General features: G+C 42.1%; 1 long non-coding RNA gene across 1 annotated transcript in view; it reads left to right on the plus strand.

Moving 5' to 3' along the window:
- The window catches only part of LOC144824917 (uncharacterized), a 978,282-nt gene extending 957,359 nt beyond the window's left edge, over window positions 1-20,923 (plus strand). The window contains exon 4 of the long non-coding RNA XR_013609176.1: window positions 20,513-20,923. This is a non-coding gene — a long non-coding RNA (uncharacterized LOC144824917). The remainder of the gene's footprint in view (window positions 1-20,512) is intronic.
- The last annotated feature ends 351 nt before the right edge of the window (window positions 20,924-21,274 follow it).

The following is a 21,274-nucleotide window of genomic DNA, read 5'->3' on the forward strand; positions in this document are numbered from 1 at the left end:
CAAGATCTGCTGCATGATCTGACCATTTAAACTAATACATTGTTTGTAGCTCAAACATATCAAAAGTTAATATAAAATGTGACTTGTGTTGCTGCGGAGTGGATGGCCTATTGCAAAGGTTGACTAGTCACCTTTCTCACTGCTGCGTTTGTATGTTACACTGGTACTAATAAGGCAAAATCTTTCCAGAGACTGTTAGCATGTGTACACATGTCAAAATAATAAAATATCTGAAAATATACTGCATTACGCTGCAGCCTTTTTTTAATGCATAATTTAGTCAACACTACGGCATAATGTTGTCATCCTTTGCTGCATAATTAATTCCAGTCGCTCCACAGCAGGCAGCACATGTTAAAAGTGCTTGTGAATGAAGCAGAGAGACTGAAGTTTGTGAACTTAGTTTGGTGTGCGTGCAAACCCTGCATTGCCGATCCCTGGTGAGTTGCAGCTACTACTGCTGAAACAAGGCCGATGGAGGTACCAATGGGTGAGGCAGACTGGCCTCAAGGGCAGGGCCAGCCATAGCACTGGTGGTGTCCTGTGCATTAATGTTTGTTAGTGCCCCCCAATGACCACCTCTGCCATGGATTCCCTCACTACCACCCTTTAACTGAGCCCCCCAAGTCTCCATAACCACTCTCTCTCAGATGCATTTAAATTGATTTACAGCGCCATTCATACCCTTGTAGGGTGTCCGAGCACTTTACATCACACACATTACACAGAGACAATCAATATGTGTGTAAATCACTGTATAGAAAATGTTACATAAGACTAAGGACAACAAGGTGTAGGAGTCACATGACAACCATACTATTAGCCCGTACAGTTTTATAGTGATTGGTCTGGAGAAACACAATACCCGAAATTTAAAACGTAATACCATGGTTGGGGGTTCTCCTTAATAATCCGAATTGATTTCTGTCCAAAAGAACACTTTTTGGGACATTAGGATAATCAAAGACTGGGGGAGGGGCACATAACACTCTAATTTATACCTTGCAGTTTGTATGCAGCTCTTAGATGACAGTTAATAGCTCACTGTTCTAAGTTAGGATTTTAACTTATAAACTGCAAGTAACTGCAAGTAACAAAAGGATCTCTCTGACAAAAGCAGTAGCCCACTGCCCTATTTACATTATGTGCACTTTGTGATCTGCACGGTGCATGTTCTTTGCAGCCGATACATTAACCCTCTGAGCTACCTTTCCATGAGTCAAAACTTCCACTGGACAAAATTCTGATCTCGCTCTAGGAAGAACATTAATCACCAGAGTCATCATGACATTTTTATTGCTGGCGACAATTGCTGGAGGCCAGGAAGGAGGCAGCAAGCATTTTTAAAACCATAATATACTTGCAAACATGATGCCTCCCCCTAAAGTCAGCACCCGGTGAGGTCACACTGGTTGCACCGCCCTAGAGCTGGCCCTTCTCAAGGGTCCTGTGACCTCAGTGACTGTTGTTCTAGCGTGTGCTGCTTCATAGGCCTGCTCGCAAGACTGGAGGGGAACTTCAGTATGAATAGTGGTGGACAAGCCTTGAAGGTTAACCTACACTTGTCATGTTAGGGTCCACCTAATGGTGCGAAGACACCAGGACTTCTAAGGTCTTGCGGAGCCTTCTAAGGTCTAGCATGTGATTGTGCTCTCGCAGGAGAGTGGTCTGGTGGACTGGTTACTAAGTCTGAACCCGTTTCCCAGTTCCAAATTCAGCAGCTCTGACCATAGTGCCACATCCCCCCCACTGAACACCGGACTGTCCCACTGAGAAAAACTCCCACTGTCTTCAACTACAACCCAATTGTTGCCTGCTATAAACATCTGGATGCGACTCAATTTAAATTACGCACTAGACAAGAGCAATATGTGGCCTACAAAAAAAAAGTAACAACATCCTGGAAAAAGCAAACATTATAGGGAATGCAAAATTTAGCAAACCATGGGAAATGTAAGCAGGAACAACATGGTTACCTTAATGCTTTTACACTCACTATTCAGAAATCAGTGAGTGCTTTTGCCTGAAATGTTAAGGACACGACTACAGGGCCCTGAATGGACCCATTTCAATGGCCATTTCTTATATCCTTACAAAATGTAAGCAGTATGGTAAAAATACCAGATTGCCCTGGACGCAGAGCCGCAGCACACATTTTGTTGTCCAATCCACACATTGCAGTACCTCCAGGATTGGTGCACTAGTTCCAAGTCCAGGGAAAACAAAGACAAGAAAACAAATAATAGTGCTTCACTGGCAAACTCTGTAAAAGTGGCGTTAATGTGTTCCAGTGTGAATAAAATCAGTTTGGCCAGTTTGCTACCACTCTGTCTTACTTTATTTAGTTATTTATCTATTTTTCATATTTTTTGCCTTTTATTCCCAATGCTGCACTTTGGAATTAAAATGTCAGAAAAATACGACATTCCCAGCTAAAGCGTCTTTCTTATTGGAGCCATTTCACAGGGATGCAAAGAAAAGAAAGGAGAGGAAAGAGAGTGAGAACCCTGTCTTGAAGTCACGGTCTTCATGGGCGTCCTCAGGGGGAGCAAGGAGGGTCGCTACAGGGGGGGGCAAGCGCCCCTCCTTGCCCCCCCCTGCGGACGCCCATGGGCACCTGGGGAGGACGGCCTTCCAGCTGAAATTTCTAATGCCACAAAAGCTCAGATTATTCCCATTTTGGTACCGGTTTATCATGAGGCCCTGGTTAATGGTCAGCTCTCTGCAGAATTTCCCAGGGCTCAAATATCTGTGCTCACAAAATCAGGCAAGGATCCCCTGGAATGATCAAGCTATCCCGTTAGGAAGAGGATTACTTTTAAGAGCTTATTGCTAATCCATAGAGCATTGTATGTGACAGGTCCAGGGTACCTGAGAGCGAGAATCTGTTTTTATATCCCTCCCAGAAGTCTGCGCTCAGCAAATCTCTTTTTGGCCAAAATTATTTGGATAATAAATCCAGAACGGGGTGCAGGTCCTTCTCTTTTTTGGGACCGTCTTTCTGGAATAATCTCCCTCTAGAATTAACCCCTCGGTTTGTCACTGTCTGTGCAGGGCACCAGGACACTCTATGGAGTAATAGTTGCACTGTAGATATGCCCTTTACATTACATTACATTGAAAAACATGAATGTTAAGATTTTGGCAAAGGTTTTGGCCATGAGCCTCAATAAGGTTATCACAGCTCGTGTAGAACCCTCTCAGGTAGGTTTTGTTCCTGAACGATCCTCAAACCAATCACTTATGCACTCTATAACATATTGTGTGACAGGTGAGGGAAGAGCTGGAAGAGAAGGTTCTCCCCTCACTGAATGCCAAATAGGCTGTTAATCATTGCGATTGGGCTTATCTATATCAGAGCATAACAAGGATGGGCATCAGACAGGATTTCCTGACACTCTAGACCCACTCCATCTGCCATTTCTGGAGGTTTATCCTCCCCCTACTTTGATGTCCATTGAGGCACCCAACAGGGTTATCCCCTATCCCCACTGGTATTTCTGGTGGCTCTGAAACACCTAGCAATTGCAATTTGTTCTAATGATAATATTAAAGGTTTTTCCACAACGTTGGGGGAGTTTATGTCTGTTTACTATGCAGACAATATTTTTTTGACATTATCAAAACCCTTGGCTCCTGCTTCCACTCTGGTTTCTAAACCGGATTATTTTTCAACCACCTCTCTTGGTGGTATGACATTTTAATGGTGTTTGAAATGTCTTGGGGTGTTTATTAATAGAGGCCTAGTGACATGTTCCATAATAATGCACAGCCATTGTGGATTTCTTGGGCCGTGACTTTAAAAGTGGTCAGATCTGAGCCTGCCCCTGTAGGGCAAGGTGTAAGTAATTAAGATGAATGTCCTCCCCAAATGTAATTACATTTTTGGTATGTAACAGATGATTATGTCAGTCTCCTCTCTGCAGAGCATCCAGCGCTCCAGCTCCCGTTTCATTTGGGGTTTGGAAAGACCAAGATTAAAAGGAGCAAAGCTCCACTCCACATTGGAATAGGGTGGCTTGCGTCTTCCCCACTTTGAGGGTTATTGATTGGCACAGCAGTTGGCCCACTATGTGTATTGGTTACTTACACCCGAGATCCCAACCTTACAGGTAAAGTTAGAGCACCATATCTTGCAATCTTCCCGAAATCTGGCTGTTTATTACACTCCAAGACCTCAAATTACTCCTCTCATTAATCCAATCATACACGCCTCCCAATATGGATGGATTTAGGCCTACAGGCTGGTTCAAGTTCAGAGTGGCATCCAGGCTAAAGCCTCATTGTGGCACAATGCTTCCATGCTGCCATACTGATTTGTGGGGAGGAAATGTATTGGCCCATCTGGATTAATCACATTATTTACCACATTGAGGACCTTATATCTAATGACTTGATCAAATAGTTCCTCGACTTAAGATGGAAATTGGCCATCCCAATTATGGGGATTCAATCAATTGTCTCATGCCCTAACGCATGTCCAGGGGAAGGTAAAAGGTCAAAATATCGATTCCAGAATATAGACAAACCAAAATATCGAGTCCAAATTATAGAATGGACAAAATATCGAATGGACAGAATATAGACATCAAAAATATCGTTTTGAAGGTAAGTAATGTAATATCGATTTTAAAAATATAGACAGACAAAATATCGAAGTACATAATATAGTTTATTACAAATTTCGAATTTTTAATGATATCAAAATTTTTTAAGTGTTTTTTATGTTAGTATATGTGTGAAAAGTGTATATATTTTTGTAATTTATTTTAAGTAATTAATTTTATGTTATTTAATTATTGTGTAATTTAATTCTGTAGCGGGTTGTGGGTTTATAGGGGAATAGGGTGGGAAGTAATTTAATTATAATTAATTAAATATGTTAATTAATTAATTGGTATTTATTTAGAATAAATTGTTAATTAATTTTTAATTGGTAATTAATTAATTCTTAATTGATAATTATTTTTCATTAATTGATTAATTGATAATTATGTGAATTAAATTAATTTATTTTCTGTAGCGGGTTGTGGGTTTATAGGGGAATAGGGTGGGAAGTAATTTAATTATAATTAATTAGATATGTTAATGAATTAATTGGTATTTATTTAGAATACATTGTTAATTAATTTTTAATTGGTAATTAATTAATTCTTAATTGATAATTATTTTGTATTAATTGATTAATTAATGATTATGTGAATTATATTAATTTATTTTCACTAGAGTGGGAGTAGTAAAATTTACCCCTGCGCTATCCAACGCTTTCCCTACTGTTGCACTCTCTGCAGTGGGAATAGTAATGTTTACCCCTACGCTATCCAACGCTTTCCCTACTGTTGCACTCTCTGGAGTGGGAATAGTAATTTTGACCCCTACGCTATCCAACGTTTTCCCTACTGTTGCACTCTTTGGAGTGGGAATAGTAATTTTTACCCCTGTGCTATCCAACGCTTTCCCTACTGTTGCACTCTCTGGAGTGGGAATAGTAATTTTTACTCCTACGCTATCCAACGCTTTCCCTACTGTTGCATTCTCCCTACGCTATCCAACGTTTTCCCTACTGTTGCACTCTTTGGAATGGGAATAGTAATTTTTACCCCTGCGCTATCCAACGCTTTCCCTACTGTTGCACTCTCTGGAGTGGGAATAGTAATGTTTACCCCTACGCTATCCATGCTTTCCCTACTGTTGCACTCTCTGGAGTGGGAATAGTAATTTTTACTCCTACGCTATCCAACGCTTTCCCTACTGTTGCATTCTCTGGAGTGGGTATAGTAATTTTTACCCCTATGCTAACCAACGCTTTCCCTACTGTTGAACTCTCTGGAGTGGGAATAGTAATTTTTACCCCTACGCTATCCAACGCTTTCCCTACTGTTGCACTCTTTGGAGTGGGAATTGTAATTTTTACCCCTATGCTATCCAACACTTTCCCTACTGTTGCACTTCCAGGAGTGGGAACAGTAATTTTTACACCTCCACTATCCTACGGTAATAATATTGTGTATTTTTTATTAATATTATCTTAATATATATATGTTTAACAGATATGATTGTATTTTTTTATATAAGTTAAATTAGTTATTTAATAATTTTAAGGTAATTTAAGTATTTTTAAGTATATTTTAGCTATTTATTTTTAATATTTTTTTTAATTTTACATTAATTTTAAGAAATTCGATTTTTTTATAATGTATATATATATAAACGATATTTTGGGGTCGATATTTTGGTACTTACCTGTTTGTAGATAGGAATTCGATATTTTGTCTGTCGATATTTTGGAATCTATATTTTGGGTAGTCTATATTTTGTCCCTCGATATTTAGTCAGTGATCCCCAGGGGAACACGCCTACTGCCCTCACCAGATCACCCATTACTCATTATATCCAGACCTGGAAACATTTTGGGGGAACTATCTCAGGATTGTATGTTACTCTGTTGGATCACTGTTTTTCTGCACCCACATCCACCTCACTGAGAGACTGGTGGGAATCGTGTCTCAACACACAATTACTGGATGATGATTGGGATTCTCACCTGCGAATTATAATAAAGGATTACGGGAAGCATGTCTTAAGTTTCATTTTTTTGAAGCTCCTTCACCACTGGCACTTGTGCCCAGTAAGATTACACAATGCCCATCTTAGTGTGGACTCACTCTCATGGAGATGTGGCCTTTCGCACTGCGACTTGGTCAATATTTTATGGGAATGTGATTGACAGAAGACCTTCTGATCATAGGTTTGGGATCATATGAGAGAACGCCTTTGGGTAAATAGACCATTGTCTGCCTGGACAGTGCTCTCGCATGTTATTTCTGACCTCCCTTCAATGACCCAACATGTTAACAGATGGCTCTCCACTGCATTAGGGGTGTCTAAACTGGTGATTCTGTCACTTTGGAAATCGACCCTAATGCACACTTTTCAGAACTGATTCGACAATGTGTATGCTATGGCAAGTTGTGAACACCTCATTTATTATCTAAATGACAAATTGCAGATATTTCAAGATGTATGGGGCCCTTTCCTTAAAGATTGAAGTGCTGTACTCGCCCATACACCCCATGTTCTTCTAGGATATCACGTTCTGTTTCATGTTCCATGCAGATTCCTATGGTCCATTTCCAATCCCCTTGAGGTTTTCCAGACTTTGACCCCATATAATATTAACAGCATAACAGGAAGTTTGTTTGGGTAGTAGATCATGCCACCTTCCCCTTGCATTGCAGGGGTGTGTTTCCTTTTCGTAATGCGTTGATTTCTTTTGATGGTTGTGTTCTGTTCTTCATTCCCCTTGTTTGTATTATTATTCATTAATTGCTTTAATTGGGATCTGGTTTATGGATGTATTTTGGTATTGTATTTTACTTTGTTGATATTCTCGCCCCGCATAGCAGTTGGCTTGTGTATCTTTATTGTGCCATTCTTGTTAATGTATTGAGGACAATTAAATAAAGAATTGAAACATAATCTTAGTTATCAAAGATACTTTTAAAGCTTTGCAATGTTTTGTGAAAGTTCAAGCTGAAGCAGCTGGATAAGTAAGCAAAATGATCACAGCTGTGTCGAAGACAAGCACTTTCTTATGGATGCAACGTCTGCCAATCAAAACATCTTTTTGGCTCCCAGCATGTGGGCGGAGTCAAAACCCCTTCCTAGTGATGCTCACATAATTGTCTAGCAACAGCTGCACTGTCCAGTCAGACCATAAAAATTGAACTTTCACTAATGAATGGCAAAGTTAAATGCACTAAATGCGAGACAGTGGTTTGCAGCACAGACTCATATCCCTGCATCGTAAGTCCCATGGTTGGGCAAGGGGCTGCAAGGAAATGTTTTGCCCACTCTTATTCAGAGATGCACTTATTCCCCTAATTAGCAGCAAAGAAACACACCTGCCACCACCACAGCTATGTAACAAGCTGCATTGTTCCCATTCCTCACCACATGCTTCCAGAGTGCCTTCCATTAGGGTAATTGGAAGTTGCCAGCTCTTCATCAATCATTTGGCCGGCCACATGGAGGGAGATGGATGGACATAACAAGCAATATTTTCCTAACTCTTGCAAAATGTGTGATTATTTTTGACCTACTTGCATGGACATAATGCCTAATGTAGACTGATTCTGATGGCCAGTGGTAAACGTTGAAAAGCTCTCCACTGGCGATCATACCTCCCATAATATCCCGGGAACTGCTATTTGGTGCATAGTGATACCCAATGTGGGTAAGGCTCCAGCTGTAATGTATGGACAATATCAGGCTCTATTCCCAGCAAATTTGAGTCAGGTTGTGATTGTGATTCTTATAGAGATGCTTTCACAGAGTGCCAGTTATGTTGGGCAATTAAATACCCCATCATGTGAATATTCCACAGAGGAAGGAGCACTGTGACTCATTTTTTTATTCTAGATTCAGTAATAGCCACATTGTGTAATAGATTTGTTTGTACACACATTTCTTCTCTGCAGATGGGCGATTGCTTCAGATGAATGAAAGAAACAACTGGTTTGTTTGCTTTCCAGGCATTTACCTCCTCTGCTTCCTTCAGAACAGTTTCCTGAGTAAGAAAGGGAGGTGCATCCTTCACTGTCCTGCCGGTAAAATATGAGCCTAATACCGATCTGTGGGAGAGGGATGTAAATTCCAGCAGCTTCGCCCTGATGGCTCCGATACAAATGATGCACCTCTGCCATTAATAATGCAGCAGAACAATAATAGCTTGATTCGAGCGAAGACCTCTGGTCAGAAACTGCAAATCTCATTATTTTCGCTCTCAACAGAGATGTGCTCTGTCTTCTCTCTCCACTCTCTCCTTCTCCGGCTCCCTCCCTCCTTCCTTACCCTGTCCCTCTCTCACTCTAATACACGGCCCACTCCCCCTCCCTTCACACCTTTCTCTGTGCTTGGCTTTGTCAGGTTCCCGTTGACTACTAATTAAAAGGATGTGTCACCTTTATACCTCCCTCTTGTCATTACCGCTTTATCTGCAGCAGCTCATGTTTCTTTCAAGTCTGTGGGAAAACCACACAGTGACAAAGCCAATAGGTCTTCATGTGTCAATGTTACACATGTAAACATTGCTTAGAGAAGTCAAACTAAAAACTCAGGATTTGTGTTGGGAAGCTGGTCATAGTAAGGCTAAGAAGCACTATGTGCTAATTTGCATTTGTTTGCATGGGGGGCGTTCCATGGGTGACATATGGGTGTTTCCATGCAGCGGCGGCCGGCGCAGGTAACCGCGGTGTGGTCGGGCGGGGCGATGTGGGAGGGGGAAGTCGACAGATGACGGAATAGGTAAGACTGTTTCCATGTAACCGCCCATGGGTTTTGACACAGTGCTGTGTGTTGGCATAAGACATACAATTGAAGGACAAGATCTCTGTACTGGGGTGAATGTATGACATTGTTCTGCATTCTGTCAATCAATTGTTATTTTTGCATTTGTCACCCCGGGTGGGATGGATATTTCCAGACGTAGGTCCTGTGCTCTCCATGCCACTGGAGTTAAGCTATCCTGGCTGATGAGGGGTGAAACCCCGAAACTGGTCCTAGGATGCTTGATTCCAATCCAGGGAGGACCTGGCCTGGCAGTTCGGGATGGAATGTTCCTATTGGGCGCAGGGTCATGACTGATTTGAATATGGCTGGGTTCAAACTGGAATTGTATAGGGAGCAAAAAAACAATGGATTTAGACCTAGATCTCGGTACTGAGGTGAATGTATGATATTGTCCTGCATTCTGTCCATCAATTGTTGTTTTTGCATTTGTCACCCCGAGTGGGATGGGTATGCCCAGAGGTGGGTCCCGTGCTCTCCATGCCACTGGAGTGAAGCTATCCTGGCTGACGACGGGTAAAACCCCAAAAACGGTCCTAGGATGCTTGTTTTCATTCCAGGGAGGACCTGGCCTGCCAGTTCGGGCTGGACTGTTCCCATTGGGCGCAGGGTCAAGACTGATTTGCTTATGGCTGTGTTCAAACTGGAATGGCATGGGGAGCAAATAAACGATGGATTTAGGCCCAGATCTCTGTACTGGGATGAATGTATGACATTGTTCTTTATTCTGTCCATCAATTGTTGTCTTTGCATTTGTCACCCCTAGTGGGAAGGGTATGCCCAGAAGTGGGTCCCATGCTCTCCATGCCACTGGTTCAAGCTATCCTGGCTGATGAGGGGTGAAACCCCGAAACCGGTCCTTAGATGTTTGTTTCCAGTCCAGGGAAGACCTGGCCTGGTAGTTCAGGCTGGACTGTTCCCATTGGGCGCAGGGTCAAGACTGATTTGCGTATGTCCGGGTTCAAACTGGAATGGCATGGGGAGCAAAAAAAACTGATTTAGGCCCAGATATGTATACTTGGGTGAATATATGACATTGTTCTGCATTCTGTCCATCAATTGTTTTTGCATTTGTCACCTCGAGTGGGACGGTTATGGCCAGACGTGGGTCCCGTTCTCTCCATGCCACTGGAGTCAAGCTATCCTGGCTGATGAGGGTTGAAACCCCGAAACCAGTCCTAGGATGCTTGTTTCCAGTCCAGGGAGGACCTGGCCTGGCAGTTCAGGCTGGACTGTTCCCATTGGGCGCAGGGACAAGACTGATTTCCATATTGCTGGGTTCAAACTGGAATGGCAAGGGTAGCAGAAAAACGATGGATTTAGACCCAGATCTCTATACTGGGGTGAATGTATGACATTGTTCTGCATTCTGTCCATCAATTGTTGTTTTAGCATTTATCACCTCGAGTGGGATGTGTATGACCAGACGTGGGTCCCTGCTCTCCATGCACTGGAGTCAAGCTATCCTGGCTGATGGGAAGTGAAACCCCGAAACCGGTCCTAAGATGCTTGTTTCCAGTCCAGGGAGGACTGGGCCTGGCAGTTCCGGCTGGACCATTCCTATTGGGCGCAGGGTCAAAACTGATTTGCATATTGCTGGGTTCAAACTGGAATGGCATGGGGAGGAAAAAAATGATGCATTTATACCCAGATCTCTGTACTGGGGTGAATGTATGACATTGTTCTGCATTCTGTTAATTACTTGCTGTTTTTGCATTTGTCAACCCGAGTGGGACGGGTATGCCTAGATGTACGTCCCGCACTCTCTATGCCACTGGAGTCAAGCTATACTGGCTGATGAGGGGTGAAACCCCGAAATCGGTCCTAGGATGTTTGTTTCCAGTCTAGGGAGGATCTGGACTGGCAGTTCAGGCTGGACTGTTCCCATTGGGTGCAGAGTAAACACTGATTTGCGGATTGCTGGGTTCAAACTGGAATGGCATGGGGAGCAAAAGGACTATGGATTTAAGCCCAGATCTCTGTACTGGGGTGAATATATATGTCAAAAAGAGATTCCCTTTTGGGTACAATCTTATGTCATAAAAACACTTTCTAGCCACAACAACTCATTCATATAGGAGCAGAAAGGAAAAATTCATTAAAATGAGACAGTTTATTTAGTTCAGTTTGTTGAAAAAGCTTATCCTTTCTTGTCATCAGACACAATTTAAAAAAAATACACAGTTTATACATAATAAAATCTCATTACAATATACATTCAAGTATCACAAGTGGGAAACAAAACTTAAGGAAAAGATGGATCCTATTGGCATGAGGTAGGTACAATAGCCACACTTGTAAGCACACTCTGATATCCAACTAATTTTTCAATCAGAGTTCTTGTCACCAGGACTTAAAGTACTTCAACTCAAAAAGGGCATCGACGCGTTTCGGTGGGCACAATGTTTAGGAGCCAACACCTTCTTCAGGATATAATGATTGAATCCCACATTAAATATAAAACATCTCATTCGGAGACAGCTCGGAATCTCAGTGTTTCCGGATTGACAGTTTGATACCACTAAAGTGGCTATCTTTCAATTTGGCGCGGTCTTTGTTCAATTATTCTTTAAGGGCCGCTCTTGCACCTGTCAGCGATATTTTCATCTAATCTTGCAAACAGTGAGTGGAGGGTCGGCCGCATTTCTTCGGCTGAGGGAGAAGAAACATATTCCTCCAGCTGAAGTAAAAAGAGGCATGCCATTCTTCAGCTCCCTGCCCGTCATCTACTTGATCATGGGCAAATGTCATCACATCAGGAAGCACATTTTTGCAGATTTGGACTCTTTATTTGACCCGTAAGGGGGAAATCAATAGGAATTGGCGCCAGCATTACCCAGACTGATTATGACTTTTCCCCATTCTCATAACTTGGTGTGGGGGGGGAGTCCTCAATGTCTAAGGACTCGAATTATGAAATATTTACCAACTAGAAATGTATGATCTTCCTTGCACAATTTACTCACCAGCAACAAATTTAGGAAGCAAAGGATGGGCTGTGCTAGGTTTTCAGTTCTAGCTCCTGGTTGTATGTCAAAACAACGAGTTCCTTTACAACGCCTACCTTAACAACGTGGTTTCTACTATGACCGCGTCTTAACCACGAATAGCTTTACCACGCATTCCTTTACCATGAATTTTTGGGGTAAAGGCATGCATGTAAACAGCTATCTGTGGCTAAGTTTACCACCCCCCCTCCCTCTCCCTCTGAGCCCCAAATACACCACCATCCTCCTTAAAACTACCCCAAACCCCCTCACCCCCTAAATACTACTCCAAACTCCCCCACCCCCTAAAAACTACCCCAAACCCTCACCCCCTATAAACAAATCTGAACCCCTCCCACCCCCTAAAAACTATCCCGAATCCACCACACCCCCTAAAAACTACCCCGAATCCCTCCACCCCTAAAAACTAACCCAAACCCGCTCCCACCCCCTAAAAACTACCCTGAATCCCCACACCCCAAAAAACTACCCCAAACCTCCCACCCCCTAAAAATGACCCCGATCCCCACCCCCTTAAAAACTACCCCGATCCCCCCACCCCCTTAAACACGACCCAACCCCTTTTTACCTGTGCTCTTCTCTTTCTTCTTTTCTTTTTCACACCCATCCTGGACACTAGACCTACTTTGCCTTAACCACGCACATGCGTGCTTAAGACAAAGTTGCTGTTCAGGCAAGTTGTTGTTAGGCTTGCGGGGTTCAGGAACTAGCGGCTCTTCCCTCGTTGTTCCGGATGTTCTCCGCCTAGTCCTACCATATGGAATTCCCTGCCTTAACGGCCTAATAACCTTCTTTCAAGTGTGTACCCAGCTGGCTTTGTATCCTACTTGTACTTAGTGCCAAGAAACCTCTGGGTGTATGCACGTTTTATAATTGCATTACGACATATACTTATCTCAAAGGGAGATACTGTACTGTATTATCAATTCCAGCCCCACTAGCTCCCCATGAGATAACTGGAAAACTCATACTGGGGTCACCGGCCATTGTCTTCCTCAACTTAAGAGTGAAGTTGTTTTTTCTACATTAAACATGTGGTTTAACTACTTTTCAGGACAATTGAAGTTCTATTCAATAACAAGATTCAGGTACCTATTTAAGAGTAACTAGCATAGTGCGTTGCCGTAAGTAATTTTGCTGTGCAATGCTGCTTTAGGTTCGAAGCACAGTGATGCGACATATGGACAATAATATGTTGCATCTCTTTGCTTTTCCCTGAGCTAGCGCACACACTACACTGCTGCCATTTGCCGGCGCAGGCTCCCTTTCACCATGGAGCAAGGATGCTTGCGTCATGGGGAGATTGTGTTTGTGCAGGAAGTGGCATCTTCTTGCACAAAAACAATAAACTGAGGGGATTTCCTCTTCCAATGTGTGTTTTACAATGCAGCGCGCATTGAAGGAGGGGAAAAACAAGGAGAAATTAAAACATTTCTCCTTGTTGCGCCTCGCTTCGCCACCCCTCACGCATTTCCAGGTTTACGATTGCCTGTTGCATGGAAACACCCACAGCAACACCAATGTCAAGCCCCAAGCGCCAAACGGGGCAATATTTACAAGAACAAGTAAAGTAGCGCAGAGTTGCTTTACCAGTGCTTGTAAATGTCAAAAGCAGGTTGCGCAGCCGGTGCATCAAGCAATGTGATGCACCGGCGGCGCAATGGCTTGTAAATGAGGCCCTTAATTCGCATAAAGGGTCCATCCTATGTACTGCTCTTCTGATTTTGGAGGGAATTGAGTGACTGGGGGTAATAGCTCCATTTACAAAGGCCTGGTTTGAAAGCAATGCATCTTAAGTTATGTGAATAGTATTTTTTTTTTAAGTATAGCTTTGAGGGAATGTGCTAGCGGTCCTTGCTTTATTTTTTACTTTTGTTGACGTTCAAAATCAATTAACATTTTGAGAGTCAGTTCAAAGGAAAGGAAGAATCATATGTTCAAATATTCAGCCAAGGTCATTAAGGAAAAATTTGCACAACTAGGCTTCTTCTAGTTCTTAGTTTCTATATTTATTTAGGTGTCAAATTAACCATGGCAGGAAGTAAAAATGTAGTTAGAATAAGAATCCAATTCATTCAAAAAATGCAGTAACACAATGTGCCTTTAGGAATTAAGTGCACGCAGCACATATGGCAATAGTCAAATTAATAATTCAAGTACAATTCATCTTTATTCGGTTTTGCATAAAACCATAAAAGGCAGTACAATACATCATTACCAATATAAGACATGGTTAAAACACTCACATTCATCCTGACTAAGCAAGCAGGCGGTATGAACAGACATAGATTTCTGAGTCAAACATCCATTGATTTCCTAGTTCTCGCTGCCACTTTTAAGAAATGAACTCACTAAGACATACAGCTAAACTTCCTAAAAGCTGAAGATAAAATAGCGCATCTTTGCATTTCCTAAAATCGAGACATTTTAAAATTGACTTTAAATAAAGTACAAATATACCTCTATATTATTTACAAAAAATATAAAGTGCAGTAAGGTTTGTTCCGAAGAAATATTACAACGGCAGGCCCAGTTGCACATTCCCCGATTAAAAGTGCCTTCCAAAAAACTAAGAAGATGCCATACAGTACTCACCCTAAAACAGAATAAGAGTGATCTCTCCCACCAAACAGTCTGAGCTCAATGTACTCCTAACAGTGCTTTTACCAGACTCAGACCGGACAGGCACATGCATCAAGCAAAAGAATTGTGAATCCTTAATAGCGATTATTAAGGAATCTTTATTAAGGACTCGTAATTCCTTATGCATGTAGGAATCGCAAAATAAATTGCCATTCCTATGGGCCTAGTGGCCCATAGGAATGAATAGGACAGCATTCTCAAATTGCGGTAATTACAAATTGCGAATGCAATTGCAAGGGTGCTAGGGGGCTGAAAGGCAACACTGATGCACCCCCAAACATGGTATGTGTACACATGTGGTGCACACACATGCCCTAAGAACATGTGTGTGTGCCACATGGCACTTAGAAAAATGCTATTTTGTGCATTTTTCTAAGGATTTGCAAATTAACATCAATTTGCAGTTGATGTTAATTTACGATTCCTTAATGCAAAGTTGCATTCTGAGAATGCTTCTTGTATTGCATTTAGGGAATCGCAAATTGTGATTCGTTAACTGCATTTGCAAAATAGTTAATTGCAAAATTGGGATTACCTATTTTGCAAATGCATTTTGAGTTGATGCATCGGAAATGGCTTTTTGCCAGTTGCAAACGAGCGATTCTGCAAATCAGCACGTTTGTGCCCAGTAAATACCTGATGCATGTTCCCCATAATCTTTTAGAGTGGTGAAATTTGTGAAATCTGGCCTTAACCACTTTCGTGTCAGATTTCGATAAATTGCTTGGTGCGATAAACATATCAGACAAACCTAACTCACAAAACAGTACGCAGAGGTATTATAGCCAAGGCATAGACCGCACCCTATTTAGTTTAAGACAGTCTAAAATAATGTCCCTGCCCAGACTGGCATAGGCATTAGTCCACATGTTAACCCAAGGTAAAAGTGAGGCCAATTTGATTTTGTCTGTAATGAAGGGTAGGCTTAGCTCTGAGTGAATAATAAAATAGGAACTGCATTGGGCAAATCGAGCAATCACTTCCAGATATGATTTTCCTTTATCTGTATGGAAGAAGAATTAAAATGGCCCCAAATCCATGCACCATACAAAGCAGCGGGAGCACATTGCGTGTATCTAAAGTTTAAACAAGGTGCAATTTAACACTACCTAGTGCCTGGGGAATGGCAAGTAGGGGCACAGATGACCTGCTCAATTTCAGATGAGCAGAGGTAACCTGTGACTGCCAAGTTCCTGGTGAATCAAAGATGATTCCAATATAACAAAAATTGTTTACTCTATGCAGGGATTGATTCTTAATATGCAGTGATGCAACCCCCTTTTTGCATGGGCCACATGCCATAAGGTAGGACTTTCTGAAGTTCATACTTAAATCAAGGTTACTCATAAAGGATACAAATGACTCTACCAAGGAGTGCAAAGCTTATGGAGTTTGAGCCAAGAGAACTGCCTCATCTTGGTACATCCGTGCGTACACTGCACAAATGCGAGCCCAAATTACTTATATAAATAATAAACAACATAGGTCCTAGATACATCCAAGGGGCACCCCTCTAGCAAGTGTAAAAGGGTTTGACATTTCACCCGCCGATCCATATCTTAGATCATCCGTTAGATCCTCATGCAAAGTGTACAGAAAATTCACCAAAGTGCAATCCATTCTTAGTTCCAACAGCATAAACCAAAGTTTGGTTCTATTTGCACAGTCAAATGTGTGGATAAATCCACAGAGGCCAGCTACAGTGGACAGTGCCTGGCTATAGTTTATTTGCCAACAATTAGATATAAGTTATAGCACTCTTCCACCGTACCTAGCCTGAGTGCAAACCAAACTGAAACGGGCTCAAGATATTTTGGTTCACTTGGTCTCTCATATGCTCAAAAACCACCCTTCCCACAATCTTAGCACTGCTATTCAGATAATGAACTTAGACTGTAGAAGGTAGCACTTAGTGTTAGAGGTGAAAGAAGCACTCTTATAAGCTAGAATAGTGTCTTTGTTTTACAAGTCAGGAAAGGAGAGAAGAAGTTACAGTCATGTAGCTTGCGTTCTTGAAGGAAGGTCATTGTGCTTCACACAGGAGAAGGCCTGGGACCCAAGTACAAATTGTTTCAAGAAAAGGACATCGCTGTCCCTGAAGACCAGAAGAGGATGTTTGACTGGCAGCTTCTATGTGATTGCTTCGAGCTATCTGTCTGGTCCACATAGCAATGGCAGCTGGCCGAGGGGTGACAATGCCTTAAGGCAGAGAGGGGGGCTCCTTACTCGAGGGGTGACAATGCCAGTTGACACTTCTTCTGTAGGGTGAGTAGTGGGCAAAAGTGCCATGGGACAAGAAGGCAATAGGGCATCATTAGCTGCTAAGGTGGAACTAGGCCTGCGCAGAGTTTTGCTCCACAGAATTCTGCGGAGTTCCCAAATAAGTTACGATATCCCCGCCAACGGGTGGAAAATGCTTCACCACCCCGTTTATGCAGCGTTTTTGGGGTATTAGCAAATTCCACACTAGGGCCCAATGGGGTCTGCATGGGCATGGCATTTTATTTTACCTGCTTCCTGTTCTCTGTTTGGTACTAGGCCTTGTAACCTTCCCTAACATGTGATTAATCCTACCTCTTTCCCACTCATCCACCCTTCATTTGCCTCTTTTTATCAGTGTGTTTCTTTATGTTTGTATATTTTAAATGTTTGCCTTTTTTCTTTTTCTGTTACTTATTGTCCTTTTTTGTTTTCCCTTTCTACTTTATTAGATCTTCCTTTCTGCATCTCTCTCTTCTCTTACTGAATTCCTACTTTTCCTATTCCTTTCCTACCCTGCACCATGTCGGAGAAGCAGTGCCAAGCATGAGCTTCTGCACCAGTGCTTCTGGTAGCAGCATACCTTGGGGTCAACGCCAGTACCACCCTATTTATTCAAGGGCAGATGTGGCTTCACTTACTTTTTATGTGCAGTGCCAGTTCACCTCCATGCTGGCATCAGGTGGCAGACCTGGGAGGTAGTCTGGCCTGCAGGAGCATCCGATGTTTTGGGTGTAAGTGCACCGTTGCATGTGCCAAAGCATTGGGGTTCAGCACACCATGCCGCAGCTGATGCACCGCTGGGCCGACGTACTCAAACACGACCAGGACCTGCTCGACCTGCAGGGTGTTGAGGTTACGGGGCTCAGTGAGTAATTATTTGCTTTTTGTTTTCTACAATGGTTATACATTTTTTAGCAAATAGCATGCTGTTCACACTCAGAGGTAAATTAAGATTACGTTCCCGAATATTATGTGATCCAATTTGAGCAAGCCAGGTGCTCAGCACTACCTAATCGTAGGTTCTCGCTTGGGCTCATTATTTAAGAAGTCATGCAGACTCCTCTGTCCTGTCACTAAGATAGTGGTAGCAGTAATATCAGCAAGTTAGTATTTTCTGTACCTTTCTTTATCTAGCTCATACAGTCCCAATCTCCCAGTGATATGTGGTATGCATCTATGCATTGAAAAGAGAGATTGAGTTGGCCCATCAATGGGGGTTGAGAATCAAAGATAATTTGTTGCAATGCATTAGTTGTTCCAAATGCAGTTTAGGTTTCAGAAATTAAGAATAGGATTTAGGAAATTAGGAATAGGTCAACTCAATACTATTACTCTAGGCTATCTGATTTTTTTATCTTCTCTATTTATTACAGCAGCACCCAAGGGCAAGAAGAGGGCATTATCGAAGTCAAGTCCCACCACCAGCAGCACCACTGTCAATGGTTCTGCTGGCCCAAATAAGTTGGGTTAATATTATTATTTCCCTAACTTTTACCTCTCCCACTGCCAGAATAATTTTGCCTTATTTACTTTTTTAATACTGTCTCCTTTTTTCAACTGCTCTTCTATCTAATGTTTGTTAAATACTTATTATCCCTGCATTGTCCTTTTTTTCTATATTGTCTGTCCCTGTAGCTGAATTCCTCCTGTCTGCACTAGTCTGTAGCTTTCTTCTGCTTTGTTAGTAAGTTTTCCCTTACACTTTTATATATGTTGAGGATTGGTACTGTACGACGAAAAAATCAGATTTTAGGTACTCTACTGTGAGGATTGCAGGCCCAAGTAAGCTATTTTTCTCTACGCATGTTGGTGGAGAAGAATTTATTTTTCTTGCTCATGCACAAAGAGTAAAATGAGACAGTGGTCATGATGGCCCCCCCAACGTTGTGTTGTGTTATTATTCATTTATTCAGCATACTAGCAGTTTCCATGGCAGTGCTGCTTGGCAGAAAAGCAGTATGAGAACCCATTGCATTTGCCAACCAAGACCATATGTCCTTCATTGACCAATTTACTCCACCCCTTGATTGCGCTTCAATGACTCAGAGTCATCAAAGCTCTGCCCCTTCATTACGAAAAGTTTTAGGTTGGCTTGACCGCCTGGCTTTTCTAACATTGTCAACCAGAAAAATGCCCAAGATACTGCTAACTGAACTGTAGTTGAAAATATTTTGTTGAAAATAAATGAAAAGGGGAGGTATACGTGGTATCTAAAATATGTAAGTGCCGTTCTTGGCATGTGTCGCAATTCTCTCTCCAAGTTGTTTATGTACATAAATTTTGTAGCTTCCATAACGGATTTATGCCTGTTCAAAATGGTCTTCTCTTTCAACATTCGACTATAGTGACTGACTAAGCCAAAGCTTAGCACATGTTGCTTAGTGACACCACGCTCTTCTTTAGTACAACTTCTACCTACATGGTCTAATCCCACTAATTTACCCTGTAGAAGAGTAAGTTAAATTTCCTTTCCCTACTGCCAAGCAAATGTATTTGTGGAAAATAAATTGTGGTGGAGGGAGAGGTCAGGGAGTAAAGTGGGACTAAGTGTCCGATTTCGAGTTTGGCAGATGGGATACTTCGTGATGAACATGCCATATAAAATCTATATCACAATATTTTCCTTGCACTGCAGTGCATCGTTTTTACCATGTCTACTTACAGCAGCAGGAAATCCTCATTTTATACGTGATGTGTGTGATGCAGTAATATTATTTCTCATCTGCCTCTTTGCAGTCAGGATAGATTTGAAAGGCAGTCGAATAAGAGCAAGGCCATTGGAGTTAAAGTAAGATAATTGATCATGACAGCTGCCCCAGCGGTAGACTGCAGAGTGTAGCAATTTATCCAACTTGTAGCATGCCTCCATTAATTTAGCACAACAAGAATACTTGCACTGCATAGTGCATAATGTCTTACTCATTAATGAGAGGTAACTTATTTTTCTATTTACACACAATGTATCTGTTTAGTTTTCTTTACTAGGAAATCCCTTAAAAGAAATAAAATCACTTAGTTTTTTTTAATCTGTTGGTATTATGGCTTAATTCCTTGCATCCAGTCAGTGCTTTTAGGAGAGGCCAGTGAGGGTAAAAAATGACCCTTTGACTACAACTAATCACATCCAAAATTCCAATGTCCCCAGGGGACCAGTACTGCTACTGTTCCACTATATATTTGTTAATAAGTATTTGCACAGAGCTTTGTTTACAATTTGTCTTTTCTTAGTTTTTTTTTTGTTTCTGATATAGCTACTCCAGCTGGTCCATCACTACCATCACCTTGGCAGGAGATTGCAGCCCGCCTCCGGCAACAGAGGATGGAGGCCATCCAGACCAAATATTGTCAGCAGGCCAGAGCCTCCAGAGGAGGGGTGGGGCCAACTTGCTCCGACCTGGGCCCCAGTTCCTCTCACCAACCGCAAGCTGCCTCCTTCTCTGCTACAACATCACCAGCGCGGCCAGCAACTGGGATCCACCTGAACCACACTGTTGCTCCTCTACCCAGATTGCTTCCAACACCATGTGCATGTCAAGCTAGCGGTGCTTCACCAGAAGATAGCAAGCCTATATCAGCAGTTGGACAGTCTTCAGACCCGCATTGATGATGCCCTCTTCTGAAGCCCTGCTTTCATTTGTTGTTTTGGTGAGAAGGAATTCTGTTGTGGGTGGAGAGGGTGGGAATTGGGAAAGGAACAGGACTACAGACTTTTCCCTGAACATTTTGGGCTGATTTATTTTGGGAGAGGGGAAAGCTTGTTGTGGATGGTGGGGGTGTTTTTTTAAAATTTATATTGTTCATAAGAAAAAGCAAAGGAAAAAATTACTCTGATACTTTATGCCTAAAATAGTGTTTTGTATTCAATTTTACTGCCGTTTGGCGAAGCCTGTATTAAAAAAAATCTGTTTATCAAAGTGTATACCAGTTAGTTTTAGTTAGTTATACCCTTGTCCTACTACCCTCTATAGCTATAATGTCCATTAGAAGGGTATGCTGCCATTGCCTATATTGCC

Source organism: Lissotriton helveticus, chromosome 3_1 (assembly GCF_964261635.1).
Source record: "Lissotriton helveticus chromosome 3_1, aLisHel1.1, whole genome shotgun sequence".
NCBI lineage: Eukaryota > Metazoa > Chordata > Amphibia > Caudata > Salamandridae > Lissotriton > Lissotriton helveticus.